The following is a 17,280-nucleotide window of genomic DNA, read 5'->3' on the forward strand; positions in this document are numbered from 1 at the left end:
TCATTCATTCATTCATTCCATTCATTCATTTGAATCAGGCATGTGGCTCATAATTTAACCTGTCTACCTCCTCCTGGTACCCTAGATGTTTCTGCCTCTTGTGGATTCTTGAACTTTGAGCATCCTTTCTCCCTCTCTGTCCAACTCTCCCTTCCTTGGCCTGAAGCTCCCTCACACTAACTCAGATTACTTCCTCCTCTCTGCTCTCTGTGTTTATAGGCAGCTAGAACTCAGTCTAACTTCTGTACACATTTTCAGGAGTTAACGCCCTCATGGTGGCCTTATTTTAAGATTCTGGCATGTTGTAATCTAAGTATGAAAAATGCACCAACCAACCTGTAGTTCTGGGAATTCCAAAGCAGAGTGAAAACGCAATGAATTTGCATGCAGACATGAGCTGGAACCAAGGGAGGGACATTGGTAGTCTCAGCACCTTTTCTGGTGCTTAAACTCAACCCAGCTCACAAGAGTGATGTCATGGTTCTCTGTTAACACTAGGGAAAGTGGAATAGAAGAACAAGTCAAAGAACAGCGCACATGATGAGATTATTATAGAAGCTAATTTCTCACAATCTTGATATCGATGAGTGCTGAATGTGTGTGTGTATATATAATATTTCTAATTGACACATATTGAAGATCTTTTTTAAAAAAAAAAAAACTCTTCTCTAGGAAATATACCCTATATGGAATAAGGAGAAAGTTTTGTCTGGATGAAGAAAGGAATTGGGAGGGAAGTACATGTCTTTAAATGGATGGGTGAGTTTAGCAAAACAGTATTTTGATGTCAAATGGCTAAGGTAATAATTTCTAGAATTGTTCATTTTTACCATCTGGATTGCACAGAAGCCACTGTTGATCTACAGCTTTCATATTATAATTTTTTCCATTTTCTTTTCTTTCTCTTGTTTGTTCTGTTTGAAGAGCTGCCCTCCAACTCACTGTTTAGCCCAGGTTATCCCCCGACTTACAAGCCTTCTGTCTCAGCCTTGTTTTATTTTCTTTTCCCTCTTGCTTTCATTTTTTGTTTGTTTGTTTTTTGTTTTGTCTGCACACAGATTTTTGAAATATTACATATACTTAAGGAATGGTCTCAGAGAATTTTCCTACCTATGGTAGAGTCCAAAAGGAATGTGTATACCTCCAGGTCAGAATAAGCTGTTGACAGCAGAAAGTGAAATGTGAGGGGAAAGCCAGACTCAGTTTACCATACCTACTTCATCCTCCAGCTCTGTCTCCACAGCCAAACTGTGTTGGGGTGCACTGGCCTCATCATTCTGAGACAACTTAAAATCTGGGGTAGGGGTTGGATGCCAGCTCTCCCTATATGGAAAATTGCCCTTCAGTACTCTTCCAGACATTTGTTAGGATGTTGATCGGCTCTTTTCAGGGGAAAGGATACTTGAAATGAGCAAGTTCTCTTAGTTGGAGCTCACTTTCATAGCATTAAATGTTGTGAATTCTAACTTTTTTTTTGACTGAAGACTTTTGATATGTATTGAAATTTCTCTTTGAGAACAGAAACAAAATCAACTAAAAGACACCCTTGGGTGAAGAGAATACTTCACATTGTCATTTGTTTTTCATTATGTTTCAGTCTGTCGATGAAAATGAAAATGAGATTCTTCTTTGGGGATGTGGTCTGCTCTGCACATGGGAAAACTTCATCGTTCTGAATGGCAGAAGGGGACCCTCTTTACAATCTGGCACTGGGACCCACCCCCTGGAATTCTGATATGGTTGGTCTAGGATGTGAGTCAGACACATTTTAAAATCAATATTATAAGAGTTTTTGTAGGAAGATTTTTCTGTCCCATTTGCCAGCTCCCAAATAACTACATGGAGATTTATTATTAATTATGAAAGCTCAGCCAATAGCTTAAGCTTGTTACTAACTAGTTCTTACAACCTAAATTAACCCATTTCTGTTAATCTATGTACTGCCCCAGGTTTGTTTACATCATCTATGTACTGCCTATGCTGCTTCTTCTACATCTGCTGGTGACTCTGTCCTTCCTCTTCCCAGCATCCTCTTTGCCCCGAAAATCCTACCTAGCTATTGGCCGTTCCACTTTTTATTAAAGACCTGGTGCCTTGACTGTTAAGCTGGTGACTTCCTTTAGGTATTTTCATAGGCCTTTTGTTTGACTATTCAAAAACAGTTTTAACCAAGGTCCTAATATATTTCCTTCAATGTTGGGAATCAAACTCAAAGTCTCATTCATGTCAACCAAGAGCTCTCTCTCACCGAATCCCATGCCCAAATTATAATTGCTTATTAAGAATATTTGGCATGATTCTGAATGACTTCTGTATTTTAAGTAGATAGGCACGTGTTTCTTAGTATAAGACTCATCATCTCTAATGGTAGTTGCCCATGGCTGCTCAGCGTCCCTGTCATTCCACTTGAGCTGGTTTGAGGAGTTCTGCTTATGTTCTGGAGTTCTGGTTCTTTCTGGGTTTTGTCACTCGGAAACTGTTGCATGGCTTCAGTTCATCCTGGCTTTGGGGCAGAGATGAATTTCAGGTGCCGGCTAGCTTTCTTGTGGCTTTGCTAGTGCTCTCATTGCTTTGCTAGTGTTCTTGTGGCTCTGCTAGTGTTCTTGTAGCTTTGGTAGTGTCCTCATGGCTCTGCTAGTGTCCTCATGGCTCTGCTAGCATTCTCCTGGCTTTGCTAGTGTTCTTGTGACTTTGCTAGTATTCTCATGGCTTTCCTAGTGTTCTTGTGGCTTTGCTAGTGTTCTCATGGCTTTGCTAGTGTTCTTGTGACTTTGCTAGTGTTCTTGTGACTTTGTTAGTGTTCTTGTGGCTTTGCTAGTGTTCTTGTGGCTTTGCTAGTGTTCTTGTGGCTTTGCTAGTGTTCTTGTGACTTTCCTAGTGTTCTCGTGGCTTTGCTAGCCTTCTCATGGCTTTGCTAGCGTTTTTATGGTTTGCTAGTGTTTCAGTAACTTTGTTAGAATCCTCATGACTTTGCTAATGTTCTTGTAGAGTTTCAGAGCTCATTGCTGTGGCTTCCTTTAGGAACCCTGTCTCCATCTTCCAAGGCTGGAATTACAGGTGACCACCATGCCAACCTGGCATTATGTGGATTTTGGAGATCTGAACGCCAGTCCTTATACTTATGTGCCAAGTGCTCTAACCACTGGGCAATTTTCACTGTCCCCAGTTTTTAATTTAACACTATGAAAAGCATTTCTCTTTGAAATAATGATTCTTCTTTTAGTATAACTTTAGTGACTATAATGTCATTTTTACATGCATGCACAATAAAAATGCCAAATTATTCCCTTAATTGGTTATTTCTAAGCTTTTTTTATTTTATTATTTTTATATAAGTTTTAAAAATAACTTTATAGTTAATAAATTTATAGACAATTATTTACAGTCATTCCCCCATGCTAGATAGTCAAGTAAAATTGATGAGTTAAATCAACTTGATATTAAGAACATAACACTATTTACTACTGTATTACAGTTCAGGAAATGACCAAGTGTGTGCTTTAGATTTTTGCAAGAGTTACAGTGAGGGGTAATTTGGATGGACATGGTAAACATTTGCTTTAAGAGAATCAAAGATAATAAATTAGACTGAAGTGACTCCGGTTTTCTAGTTCAGAAGACTTGGGAGGTGGTATTCCCACAAATGAAGGAAAACAGAACTACCAAACCCAGATTCTGCACAGAAAGGGCTCTGCTGTGCTCTTGCTGGGCTGGAAACACTACACTCTGCAAATCCAGGCAGCACACGGTAGGCAAGTAAAGCGTGCTGTGGAAGCAGGGGACCCGGAAGGAGAGGTCTAGATTGGAGAGCAGTTTGTCAAATCAGTGCTCAGAGACTCCTGGAAGGTCAAAGATGAGATGTGGGTAAGAAGTGAGGCATGAGAGTTCTGGAAAATGCCACACTCCCGTGCTGCGTGCAGAGCAGCTGGTGAGATAAATTGAGAAGGAGTTAGCCTCATGAGAGGCTCCTTAAGAAAGAATGAGTGCTCTGTACCGCCAGTGCTCAGCACTGTCTGACCCAGTGCCCTCTTCCATCACCCTGAAATGAAGTGAATAGATTATATAACATCCTCAAATGAAATGTTTGCATTGGGATGGGGGGGGGGGAGGAAGGGAGGATGTGGTGATATATTGTGTCCCCCAATATATTGTGCACCTTAATAAACTTATCTGGGGTCAGAGAACAGAACAGCCACTTGATAGACATAGAGACCAGAAAATGGTGGCACACACACCTTTAATCCTAGCATTCTGGAGGCAGAGATCCATCCGGATCTCTATGAGTTCAAAGCCACACTGGAAACAGCTAGACATGGTGACTCACACCTTTAATCCCAGGAAGTGATGGCAGGAAGCAGAAAGGTATGTAAGGTGTGAAAACCAGGAACTAGGCTGGTTAAGCTTTTAGGCTTTTGAGCAGCAGTTCAGCTGAGATCCGTTCAGATGAGAACACAGAGGCTTCCAATTATGAAATCAGCTGAGGAATTGGTGAGGCAAGGTTAGCTGTCGCTGGTTCTGTTCCTCTGACCTTTCAGAATTCACTCCAATACCTGGCTCCCGGGTTTGTTTTTATTAATAAGACGGTCTAACAATTCGTGTTACAGGAGGAGATCTGTGGTTGGTATGTAAAATGACTAGAAAATTTGTTAATAAAAAAAGTTTGTATTACATAACCTCCTAAATTATCATCTATGCACAGTCTTGTGTAATACAAAGGAAAACTCAAAAGAATAATGTTTTTACATGATGAGTATTTCAGTATATAAACTCAGAGATGCGATGGTACTGATTGACAGTTTGAAGGAATCAGGTGGAAACTCTAAGGTGAGAAATCACCATGCAGGGGGCTACTGACAATGGAGATGGCCCTTGTGAGCTGTGAGCTGGCCCCTGTGAGCCAATGATCTGAGTTTCCAGAATGATGACTGTGATGACTAGTTTCAGTTGTCAACTTGACTATGTCTGGAATGAACTACAATCCAGAAATGGAGGCCACACCTGTGAGATTTCTTGCTTGGTTTGAAGTGAATAAATCCACCTGTAGTCTGGACCTTTCAGGTAGGAAGACTGTGGGAGCCCACAAAGATTCCAACTTGTGGTTTGACTCAAGGTCAGAGAGTTAATGTTGCCCTCCAAGGCTGCATAATAGGGTGCAAAGGCATGGTTACCAGATGTCTTATATTTCAGTGTCTAATCACAAGAGGCTTTACCATGGGGTGTGGTTACCAGGTGTTTTGAAGGGTCTACACTTGTTTGTACGTTGTGTTTTGATCTTAAAAGGAGGATGTCTTTTGCCTCTCCCCTTGCTAGCATATAAAAAGCCCATTAGAAGTAAACTCAAGGCTGCTGGGTATTGACCCAGGGCCCTCCCGAAGCTATCCTGTGTCTTTATCTTTTCTCTCTTTCTATGTTTATATTTCTATTTATCATTTCCTAATTCCTCACTCCCCGACTTCAAGGGCCCATTTGATAGGTTGAGGCAGAAGCTCAACACTGGCCTGGGCCGGGACAGAAAACACACACTTTGATCTGGATCTTGAGGGAGGAAGACACACCTTTAATCTGGGCCACACCTGCTGGAAGCCTAGATAAGGACAGGGAAGAAGGAAGCTTTTGCTCTTTGCCTGCTTGCCCTCTCCTTGGTATTAAGTCTACTCCACTGTCATTAGAGCCTTCTTCAGGATTCCAGCACATAGAGAAGACTAACTGAGAGATCCAACCTTGAGGACTGAGCAAGTCAGTAAGCAGCACCCTCCATGGCCTCTGCCCTGTTTGAGTTCCTGTCCTGATTTCCTTTAGTATGAACAGTGATGTGGAAGTGTAAGCCTAATAAACCCTTTCCTCCCCAACTTGCTTTGGTCATGGTGTTTCATCACAGCAGTAGAAACCACAACTCAGACAGTGACAGTTTGACCAAAGTGTGGTCTTTCTACTTATGATTGCACGGCTGGAAACTTCTGAGTAAACAAAACAACACCGAAACACTTAGTATGTCTAAAACCAAAATCAAGGGACCGAAGAGGTGGCTCAGTTAGGAAAGGCTTGCACAAGCTTGAGGCCCTGAGTTCAGATCCCCAGCACCCACATACAAACCCAGCTGTGATGTCACATGCCTATAATGCTAGCACTGGGGAGGTGACCCTGGAGGGTGCCTGGGCTTCATAGCAGGTTAGACTGGCTGAATGCTCCAGTTTCAGTGAGACTAAGATGAAGGGTAGAAGAAGGCACCCGCCATCCACTTCTGGCCTCTGTGTGCACTCACACTCACTTGCATGCACATGCATAAATAGCATGCACATGCTTATGCATGCACGCGCGCACACACAAACACACATATATACATTTGTATATATGCATACACACATACCACACACACCACACACACACACACACACACACACACACACACACACACACACACGCGCGCGCGCGCGCGCGTGCGCGCACAAACACCCTAGTAAAGCTGTGGGTTTTAATAGTTCTGTACAGGTTTTCACCTGTAGTTAAGTCCAGCAGGAGTTTGAAAATCGAGATGTTCTTTCTTGTGCAGACTGTCCACAGCACTGGCCCAGCTAGTTAAATCCTTCTCGTTGCAGCATGCAGAAAATTCCCCCCTGCATTCCAGAACACTCCCTGTGGGGAGATAGTTCAGGGAGAAGCGTGAGGTCACTCCTTCAAAGCTTCCTCCCTAATTCTTTGTCTCTGGCGTTCTGACCACCCAAGGCATAAGGGGAAAAGGATGGTGTGGGATGACCTCCAGAATGCTGGAGTCGTGCACTTCCACCGGGTCTCCAGAAGTTTCTCCCATCCCTCCCTTTTTCAGAACTGTTCTCGGTTAACTCATTCTGCTCGCGCACGGTGCCATTCCTCTGGGCATCACACTCACTTCCTCCAGTTGCCAACTCACGATGACTGAAGTCCTCCCCTAATCCCGTCAGTCCCTGTTGATGTCTACCTGGCTCCAACTTGCCTTCTAAACAGCATGGTAACAGGGACCTTGAAGGAAACCCCTTCCTTCCCTTTCCCAGGTGGTTGAGGGGCCTATATATTGATTCTGTTATGTGTGAAAACTTTTCATATTTCTCTTCCAAAGCCCTTTCTGGGGCTTGGACTTTTGTTTCTCCCCAATTAAAATATTTATGAGACATGGTAAATGAAAAACTCTAAAATGCTGAAACTGTGAGGCCCATCATTGCTGTGGTCCACACTGAGTGTGAAGAGGGGTGTGTTAGATCAGCATTGCTGTGGCCCACACCTGAGTATGAAGAGGGGTGTGTTAGATCAGCATTGCTGTGGCCCACACCTGAGTGTGAAGAGGGGTGTGTTAGATCAGCATTGCTGTGGCCCACACCTGAGTGTGAAGAGGGGCGTGTTAGATCAGCATTGCTGTGGCCCACACCTGAGTATGAAGAGGGGCATGTTAGATCAGCATTGCTGTGGCCCACACCTGAGTGTGAAGAGGGGTGTGTTAGGTCGTCATTGCTGTGGCCCACACTGAGTGTGAAGAGGGGTATGTTAAGTCAGCATTGCTGTGGCCCACACTGAATGTGAAGAGGGGCATGTTAGGTCAGCATTGCTGTGGCCCACACTCAGTGTGAAGAGGGGCATGTTAGGTCAGCATTGCTGTGGCCCACACTGAGTGTGAAGAGGGGCACGTTAGGTCATCATTGCTGTGGCCCACACTGAGTGTGAAGAGGGGCACGTTAGGTCATCATTGCTGTGGCCCACACTGAGTGTGAAGAGGGGGTGTCAGGGTCGGCTGGATCTGGCTTTGCCTGCAGTAAGGGAAAACAAGGAACATCTCTGCTCCAGGTTTTTATAGTTGTTGCTTGGGACAGAGTCTCTCAATGTAGCCCTGGCTGTCCCAGTGCTCTCTGTGTAGACCAGGCTGGCCTGGAACTCAGAGCTCCCTCTGTTTCTGCTGGGATTAAAGGCTGCTCCACCACGCCCAGCTGAAGGGGCTGGTGTTTCTTTAAACCGTTGTCATGAGTGTCTGCCACAGCTGCCCTTCTTACCTCCATGCACCTCACTCTGGTCGTCGGTTTGTTGTTCTCTCCATTCTGTTCTCACATATTCAAGAGGAAGGGACAGATTTGTGGTGTGGAGGAAGATAATCTTGGGACTTTTGATGTTCTGACTGGAAGGGAGTAAAGAACTGCACTCAACTTTCTGGGATTTTAAAATGCTTTTAATCCCAGCACTCGGGAGGCAGAGGCAGGAGGATCTCCGTGAGCTCGAGGCCAGCCTGGTCTACAGAGCAAGATCCAGGACAGCCTCCAAAGCTACACAGATAAACCCTGTCTCAAAAAACCAAAAACAAACAAACAAATAAATAAATATAAAATAAAATGTCTTCCTGCTCTTCTCCCCCGAACTTTAAGTTGGACTGGATTGTGAACTATTTCACTGCGGTGACATTTAAAAGACAGAAGGTCAAGCCCACTGCCTGCCTGGTGTCATCAGCCAGGAGTGTGTGGTGGCTTCTAATATGCTGAAAATTCCATTGAGACTTGTTATTCATTCAGAGGGACCCACAGATTAAGAATAATAGCACGAGACTTTCGGAAATTCATAGTATAGATGGAAGTGTGTGTCTGTGCGTGCATGCGTGTTTGCATGCATTTGTGGGTGCATGCGTGCGTGCCTGCCTGCCTGCCTGCCTGTCTCTGTATGTGAGCATGTGCCAGGAGGCCTGAGGTTGACCTCTGCTGTCTTCCGACTCTCTGGGCAGTGACCCCCAGGGATCTTCCCGTCTCCACCTCCGAAGTACTACACTTACAGACCAAAGCAGCTCCTAAGGCCATAGACAGACTTTATATATAGTGCTTTATTCTCTTTCTCTCTCTCTCTCTCTACACACACACACACACACACACACACACACACACACAAAAGAAAATGAGAGTGGTGTGGGTTTCCTGGCTTCAGATGTTGTAAATCAGATACCTCCTGGGGAATTGATTAATTGATTATGTCTACAGTACAGCCAAGTTTGTTTGGGTTGCCTATAGGAACTCAATGAGCACGAAGAGCCACTTTCTCTACAGATTGGCCAGTTTAGCCACCCTCCACCCCCCACCCCACCCCCACCCCCCCGCGCCATACACACCTCCATGTTGTTTTTTTTTCCTTCATAGCTGTAAGTTACAGTGAACCTTGATGTGTGTTTCTGTCAGTTTCAGAACTTAAGAGAAATTGTTACTGGTAAAATTGGCTCGTTGGCCTCTAACAGGAAAATGGGGCGTGTCCCCCCATCCCTCCATGTGTCCTCGTGGACAGAAGTCAGCCTCAGTCATTTGGTTAGGTGGACTGTGGACTGCCTGTGACTTGGGATGTGAACATTTCCACTGGTTTTTACATTTCCTTGTGAATGCTTTAGATTTGCTCGAAGGATTTGAAATCTTTGTTCCAGACCTTGCTTCCCTTTTGTGTAGCAGAACTCAAGTCCCTGAAATCAACTTAAGTTTTTCAATTGGCAATTTCCTTCAGTGTATAAAGAGAGGCTAAACAATTTCATACGGATTTCTGGATAAATGCACAGAACTACCAGAGTTTTATCTTCACGGACTTCCACTGGATACTTTCCTGGGTGTTTTGTTTGTTTAAAGACTTTCTAAATCCAAGAGTGGATCACAGCTCATTTTTCTCTCTAGGTAAGTGAACACATGCAAAGGTACACACATAAACATTCACGTAAAAATACGCATGCAATCATACACATATGCACAGACATATACTCAGATCACATGCTGAACTAGGATGATAGAGAATGAAAAAAATGAGCCAGGCTTGCGGAGGGCTGCATACCTTAAGCATGATGATAAGACAGGTTGATCTCGGAGGATGATGCAGCTCAGGATCCAAGGGACATGGATGTAGATCTGGACAGAAAATAGTAAGAGTAAGTGGACATTAGGGGCTTAATTGCTCACTACCTGTTTGTAACACTGGGTGTCCACGTAGGCTGGCTTTCCATGGTGAGGGGTAGCCAACTTTGAGCTCTGTCGTACTGTGTGGAAGAGAGCCTTGCTTTATTCTTTGGTGTCAGTCATACCTCACCTGAAGCAAGATCTCAGAAATAGAGGAAAATACTAGAACCCAGCGATGGGCTTTAGAGTTGACGCCTGTCAGTTTGAGATAGCTGTGGGAATGTAGTCGCTAACCTGTGCGCTCTCCTTCCCGTGTGACTTCCCAGCCACCCACCCGCTTTTCCTTCTAGCTGTCATCTGAGGTCAGAATGGTCCCAGCAGTCCTCTTGTGGATAATTCCTATGCATGCAGGATTCGGGATTTCTGTGCTGGTTTCTGTGCTCACCCCACCTCCTCCATAGTCTTTTTGCTTTTCCGTTCTTCCATAACCGCATAGCTTGCTTATCTTTTTGGAGCTGGCCCTGCCTGGAACAGATCTCTATACTTCAGAGGCTTATGAGAGAAGGGAAGCTGGAGAAGAGGGACCAACTTCAGATAACTTTTCCAAAACAACTTGTTTTCTTTTCATGAAACTTTAAAGGAAAAAGATTAAGTTTGGAGAGGATAAGAAAATAGGTCTTTTTTTTTTATTTAACAAAATGCAAAGTTTTAGACATACAGGGACTAATGATAAACTAGCAGATGTATCGAATAATTTTCTGAAAATGTTTCTTTACTACAACATCCATTCTAGAAAGCATTTCTGTATACAACTACAATTCTGCCACATGCTTGTATTTCATATTTTTCATATTCTAGGTATGGTGGTGCCCATCTGAAATGTTTGCACATGGTAGATTGAAGGTTGTAGGGTCATCCATCCAGGTCAGTGGGCCTACAAAGTGAGACTTTGTCTTTAAAAAAAAAATCTTTCATTGATGAAGAATTTTAGGTTCACTGTATCTGGCCCTATAACCTGAGCCAGACCAAGGGAGGCTGAAATTAATCTAGAGCAGGGGTTCTCAACCTTCTTCACGCTGTGACCCCCAGCTATGAAACTATTTCATTGCACGTCAGAACTGTAATTTTGCTACTCTTATGAATTGTAAATATCTGTGTTTTCTGACCCCTTAGGAGACCCCTGTGAAAGGGTCATTCAACCCCCAAAGGGTTGTGACCCACAGACTGAAAATCACTGTTCTACTGTCTTTCTAATTTCAAGCAGTTCAAAATCAAATATTTAAGGTGAGCTATATCTTCTGAATCTATGGGTCAGCAGCGACCGGTCATTTTAAAAGCGATACTTACCGTGGTTCTCAGGCTGCACCACCCATCATGTTCTGCTCTCTAAACTCTAGACAGTTTCTTTCTTTGACAACTTGTCTATAAAAGTTCAGTCTCCGTCATTATTGCTGAGCTTGGGGAGTTCTTTCTGCATTTGGACACAAGCACATTTTCATCTTGGGATTATTTATTTATAGTTTTTTTTTTATCTTTTTCTTGGTGTCCTTAGAAGAACAGAAATATTAAAATCCATTTGGTGAATGTTCTATCTTACCACGTGTTTGAAATCTTTGCTTTCGAAGTCTCAAAGATTTTGATTTCTAGTAGTTTTTTGTTTATTTGTTTTGCTCTTGTTTTTGACAGGATCTCACCCTGTAGCCCAGGCTAGCTAGCCTAGAACCCTAGATCCTTAGGCCTCAGCTTCCCCAGTAGTGTTTGTAGTTGTCAGTATACAAGGCTTGCCCATTTTTCTGGACTTTCTCGTAGACAACTTACGTTTTGGGGGCTGTTTTAAATGGTATGGTTTTCAAATTCTGTTTTCTGGTTGCTCGCTGTCAACACAGATATACAAGTGCTTTTTAGTTACTGCTAGCATATCTTTGCATTTTGCTAAGCTCTTTTTTTAGTTTTTTTTTTTTTTTTTACTTGTTTTTGTTTTAGAGGAGTTTTCTACACCCGGGTCGTGATACCCACATAAAAGAAGACAGTTCGCCTTTTTATTTGCAATGTGGATATCTTTTCTTTTTCTTGCCTAATTGCATGGTTAGAATTTTTAGTACATCTTGAGTGCAAGCGGTGAGAGCAGGCATTTTATCTTTCCATCATTAGATACAACAGGGCCATTTTTCCAGACGCTGCGACTCACTCACAGATCCAGGTTGTAACACTTCTATTTTTAATTGGCCCAAGAGTCGTTTTGATAGGTGTTGCATTTTGTTAAGTACCTTTCTGGGGCACTTAGTTAAAAAATCTTGATTTAAAAAAAATTTTTTTAACTTACTAATATAATGAATCACATTATTTAAATCACCTTTGTCTCAGAATTGCCCACATTTGGCGATGATGAGTTGTTTTGTTACAGTTGTTAGATTTGACTTGCTCAAATCTTATATGGAGTGTTTTCTTCTTCACTCATGGGGAGCAGGGGTCTGGGATTTTCTTTCCTTGTAATGCCTCTTGTTTTGGAACTTGAGTAACACTGGCTCATATAACAAGAGTTTCCCACTCTTGGCCTTTCTGTAAGTTTGTGAGGAATTGGCATTGTTTCTCCCTTAGATGTTTTTTGGAATCCTCTAACAAGGCCATCTGGATATGGAATTTTCTGTGAAGAAAGGACGTTATATACAAATACAAAGTCTTTCATTAGGTGAGGGCTTTTTAGATTACCCATTTCTCCTACTTCTGCTAGGTTTGAGCTTTATCATTTATGCCTACATTATTGGACTTCCTGCCATAAAGTTGTCTGTAATATTTTTGTACTTTAATGTAAAAACCTGTAAAATCGATGAATTAGGTTCTAGTGCCCTGTAATACAATGAGGTGACTACCTGTGTCTAAGCTAGAAGAAGGGATGTTGAATGCTCCCGACACAAAAATACAAATGTTCGCTGTGGTCCTTATGATAGCTACTCTGATGTGATCAATGAACATTGACTGTGTCCATCAAATACTGTGCTCTGTGCTAGCTGCTATAGGTAAGCCTGTATAGTCCCAGATAGTCAGAAGGCTGAGGCAGAAGGATCACTTGAGTACAGTAGTATGAAAGCAGCTTGGGAAAAATAGTAAGACCCTCCCTCAAAACAAACAACAAGCAAACAAACAAACTGTAGCCCTAGAAGTCTGTACCATGACTCTGTAGATTACAATGTTAAAGTGATGGGAAAAATTCGCGTAAAAACCCCAGAATAGAATGCTTATCTCCCTTGCAGGCCTTCTTGTTATTACCACCCTTCATTATTACTTGTTTTTAGTGATCAAGCAGCCCTTAAGATGTTTAAGTAAGAAAAACAATTTCTCTTTCACCTCATAGTTGCCCTGTGTACCTCTGTATAGTCACATTTTTCTTCCCCTTAAAGAATTTCCATTACTATTTTTATAGGAAGAATCTGTTGCTGTGTACTCTTTTATCTGTTTTATATTTTAATAAAAATGTATATTTCCCTTGTCATTTTTTTTTAAAGCTATCTCACTGTGTAAATACTACTGGGTTGATCTTTATGTTTCTTTAAATGCTTAAGAAATGCAGTCCATTGTCTTTGGGATGCCATTGTTTGTTAACAGAAGACCGCTGGCATCCTTTTCTCTGTTTCCTTGTACAGATGTTTTTGTGCTTTTCTCCGATGCTGTGGCTTGTTCGTCACTGGACCAAACAATGTGGTGGCTGGTTATGGTTTGTCTTGTGTGGCACGGCTCCTGTCTCCCTTCCTTCTCCAGCTGCCTCCCTCGATTCTCTGAGAGGATGTGGCCCTCTGTCCCAGGCTGGCCTCAAATCAACGTTCTTCTGCCTCTGCCTCCCTCCACTGTGCGAGGGTGGCAAGTGTGCACCATCACACGTTTTTCGTGTTTCTTGAGTGTTGGTATATTGGACTTCTGGGTCTGTGGCTTTGGTTTGTATGGGATTTCAACTTTTTGTTTGGATATTTATGATGCCATTCTTCCTTCTAGCTTCTTAAGATATGAATAAAGTTATAACTGATTTTAATGTTCCTGTCTATTCTGAAGTCTGTGACATTTTTAGGGTCTATTTGAATTGCATTTTCTCCTCACTGTGACTCATATTAGCCTGCTTCTTTACATGCCTGGCAATTTTCTAAGTGAAATATGTCTTGTTTGGGGCTGGGTATTTTTTATTTTTCTTTAAGTATGTTTGAGTTTATTGTGACACATGGAAGTGATTGGGTTCTTTTATGGCTCACAGCAAAACTGACCTGTTGGATAGAAGCAGCATTTAGACTAATTAGCTTTCCTCACTATTGGCATAGCCCTCTTGAGCACTGTTCCAGGCAAGGTCCCATGAATCCTTGATCTTTTCTACTGATAAGCTGACTGTTCTCAGCTGAAGACTCCATGTGGGGGTGACCCTCTGAAGATCTCCAGAGCTGGACTGGGGGGGTCTCTGCTCACCAACTCCTTGGCGTGAGCACTTAGTACTCTCCTGACACCTAGTGCCATTATAAATTTAGGCCGAGCAGCAGGCTTAGCTGGGGTCCCTGCTCCTGTACCATGAGCTGGCAGCTTTCTCTCCATGCTGAGCCGAGGTCATTGCAGGGCTCTCTTGTGTTTCCTGTCTCTGAGAGCTTACTGTTTTTAGTTTCCTGACATTCAGTAGCTTAAGAATCACTTTATGAGTTTGTAGTGTGGTGGTGGTGGTGGTGATATGTGTGTGTGTGTGTATGTGTGTGTGTGTGTGTGTGTGTGTGTGTGTGTGTGTGAGAGAGAGAGAGAGAGAGAGAGAGAGAGAGAGAGAGAGAGAGAGAGAGAGAGAGAGAGAGAGAGAAATAGAGATATAGATCATCCTGACACTCCAGCTGGGGTAGAAATTAACACATGTATTAGGCCACCTAGCAACCTAGCATCATCCTGTTGGTCACAGGGCTTCTTCAGTCGGCTTCTGTCACTGTTTTTTCTGGGTACTTCTCTCTATGTTGTTTCTGTTAATATGTCTTCAGGTTCACTGATCTTTGTTCATTATACCCAGTGAATGTTCTACTTCATATTATATTTTTATATAATATAAACTTCATCTTTTATAACTTCTGATTTGTTCCTTATTAATGCTTATGCTGTATTGTAAATCCATGGGTATCTGGGACGTTTTAACTTAGTTCTTATAACACTTCTGCTGACTCCACCATGCCTGTGTCTCTTCTACTGACCACTTTCCCATTGGGTGTAGGTTGAGTTTTCTACTTGCTGTATCAGTCTAGTCAGTGGGCTTTGAAACCTAGGGATTTCATGTGTTTGAGGACTGGGTTTTGTAGTATTTCCTTAAAGAGTGTACAGCTGCATATTCACAGGTAATTACTTAAGGCTTTTTTTTTTTTAAGGATGTGGGTGGGTACATTTTAGAACATACTCTAGCTGAGGCAAATCATGCCCTACTAATAATATATGTGACTTCATCTTTTATAACTTCTGATGATGTGACCTTCCATGTTCCCACTGTGTGTCCTGGGTGTTGGATCCCATCTCTTTACGGCAGTCAGTGTGATTGGAGCAGAAAGCCACACCCACTGGAGGCTCCCTGTAGCTTTGCTGGCTCCCTGCCATTGTATCCCGTATTAACTGATACGTTTTGAAATGACGGCTTCCTTCATTTGCCTCCTCTAGTCCTTCCCAGCTTGTGTTTGAGAGGGTTATCTTGAATCCTGTGACTCTTCTGTGATTAGAAACACAAGCTCACTTGCACGTTTTTAAACATACACATGTGCCCCCATGACCATCTGCATTTGACTTATTCTGGTTCTGTTTGTCCTTTAAAATAACAGAGCAGGGTTCCCGGACCCTTTCACTCACAGATGTTTCTGCAGCACCTCAGGCACGGTCCGATGTCTGGAAACTTGCACCTAGGATTCATAAGCATTCGTAAGCACCCAAGAAATATTTGTTAAGTTAACCATCAGCACCATATTGTAGTCAGTAATCTCTTCTGGAACATTTTATCTTCTCTTTGCCTCTGGTCTCACAAGTCACCCACAGATTAAATCCTCTACTAGAGACTTGGCAGAATTTTTTTTTTTCTCTTTTCTCCTATTAAGCCGGAGTCTGGTTGCTTGCTGGGAAAGTTGGAGCCACAAAGAGGGAATGGCTCAGCCTGGATCTTTGCATGTATTTTAAAGAATTCACATATATTTTTTTGTCTTGCATGAAATACCATTAAATTCACTGATAGAAATGTCTTCAAATTCCCATCCATGGAACTGCAGAGATGACTCAGTGGTTAAGAGTGTTTGTTCTTGCAGAGAACACTGGTTTAGTTTCCACTACCTAGATGCTAGCTCTCAACCATCCCTAACTGCAGTCCAAGGGATCTGACTCCTTTTTGTGACCTCCACAGGCACCAAGAATGCATGTGATACACATACATACGTACATACAGTCAAACCACTCATGCACATAGAAGAAATAAATCTAAAATTAAAAACAAACATTTCTCCCATCCACTCACATTTAGAGGAATGTGGATGAGTGTGAAACATTCTTTCCTTTTGCACAGACCACCCTAAATTAATCTTAAATTACGTCTGAGAGTGGGAGGGAGAATCCCAAGCACAGGAATGTTCTCAGGAACAAAGACAGCCAGGCCCCTCTCTTGGGTGTGGGGTTGAAGAACAATGTGCCATTGTCTTGATGCCTCTTTGCAACACCCATAGGAATGACAGTGAGTCTGGGAACCTGAAGCTGCCAAGTGGTTCCTGGTTGTGATGGGGCGACTGACAGAGCCACCGGGCTGTTCTTCTGCTTGTGGGAGGTACCAGCACGCAGGTTACAGTGAACTCCATGGGCATCCGAGAGAGCCCTGTGTCGAAGGTCCAAGTGTGAGTGAGAGGCAACAGCACTTCATTAAGTAAGGGAGATTCAGAAAGTAGCCAGAAGAGTGCTCTCATCCCAGGCAGAACTCCTCTTGTGAGAGGAGACAGATCTGTTTTTCCAGGTGTGACTCACACATAGCAGAAGGCACTAGCGTTTCTCTGAGGGGCGAGGAATGTACCAGATGATAAGCAGTGTGCTGAGCGAACTGGAAAAGGTAGAGGATGAGTGACTGTAAAAACACATGTTCTCTTCCAATTTTCTGCATTGAACTTTCAGTGAGTAGGACTCAAGGGTTCTGAAAGTTCTCCAGGAAAGTTTGGAGCAATATATATATATAAAATGAACCACTTGAGTAGAGTTTTGAGGCAGCTGGATCAAATACAGCATAATAGTTCCAGTCCAGGGGCACTGTCCAAGTGTCCACGACATCTCAGGACATCTCTAGATGCTGAGTCTTCCTGCTGCTTCACCCAGGCCCAGCTTCTGCCTGGTGACTACAAAACATCCGTTACTGTAACAAAATTTTGCTGGCTAACTAGATAAGCCCTTTGAAATG

At 42.8% G+C, this 17,280-nt stretch overlaps 1 protein-coding gene across 4 annotated transcripts in view; it reads left to right on the forward strand.

Annotated features, from left to right (window-relative positions):
* The window catches only part of Arhgap28 (Rho GTPase activating protein 28), a 174,205-nt gene that overhangs the window by 74,560 nt on the left and 82,365 nt on the right, over nucleotides 1-17,280 (forward strand). The window contains exon 1 of one of the 4 annotated variants that reach the window (XM_052750174.1): nucleotides 1,646-1,752. The exons of the other annotated variants lie outside the window; for them this stretch is intronic. The gene's annotated coding sequence lies outside the window, so the exon portion shown is untranslated. Of the gene's footprint in view, nucleotides 1-1,645; nucleotides 1,753-17,280 lie in introns of those variants that run through there. 4 annotated transcript variants of the gene reach the window in all.

The sequence above is a fragment of the Peromyscus californicus genome, unplaced genomic scaffold (assembly GCF_007827085.1).
Source record: "Peromyscus californicus insignis strain IS unplaced genomic scaffold, ASM782708v3 Scaffold_21__1_contigs__length_65335640, whole genome shotgun sequence".
In the NCBI taxonomy this organism is placed as follows: Eukaryota; Metazoa; Chordata; class Mammalia; order Rodentia; family Cricetidae; genus Peromyscus; species Peromyscus californicus.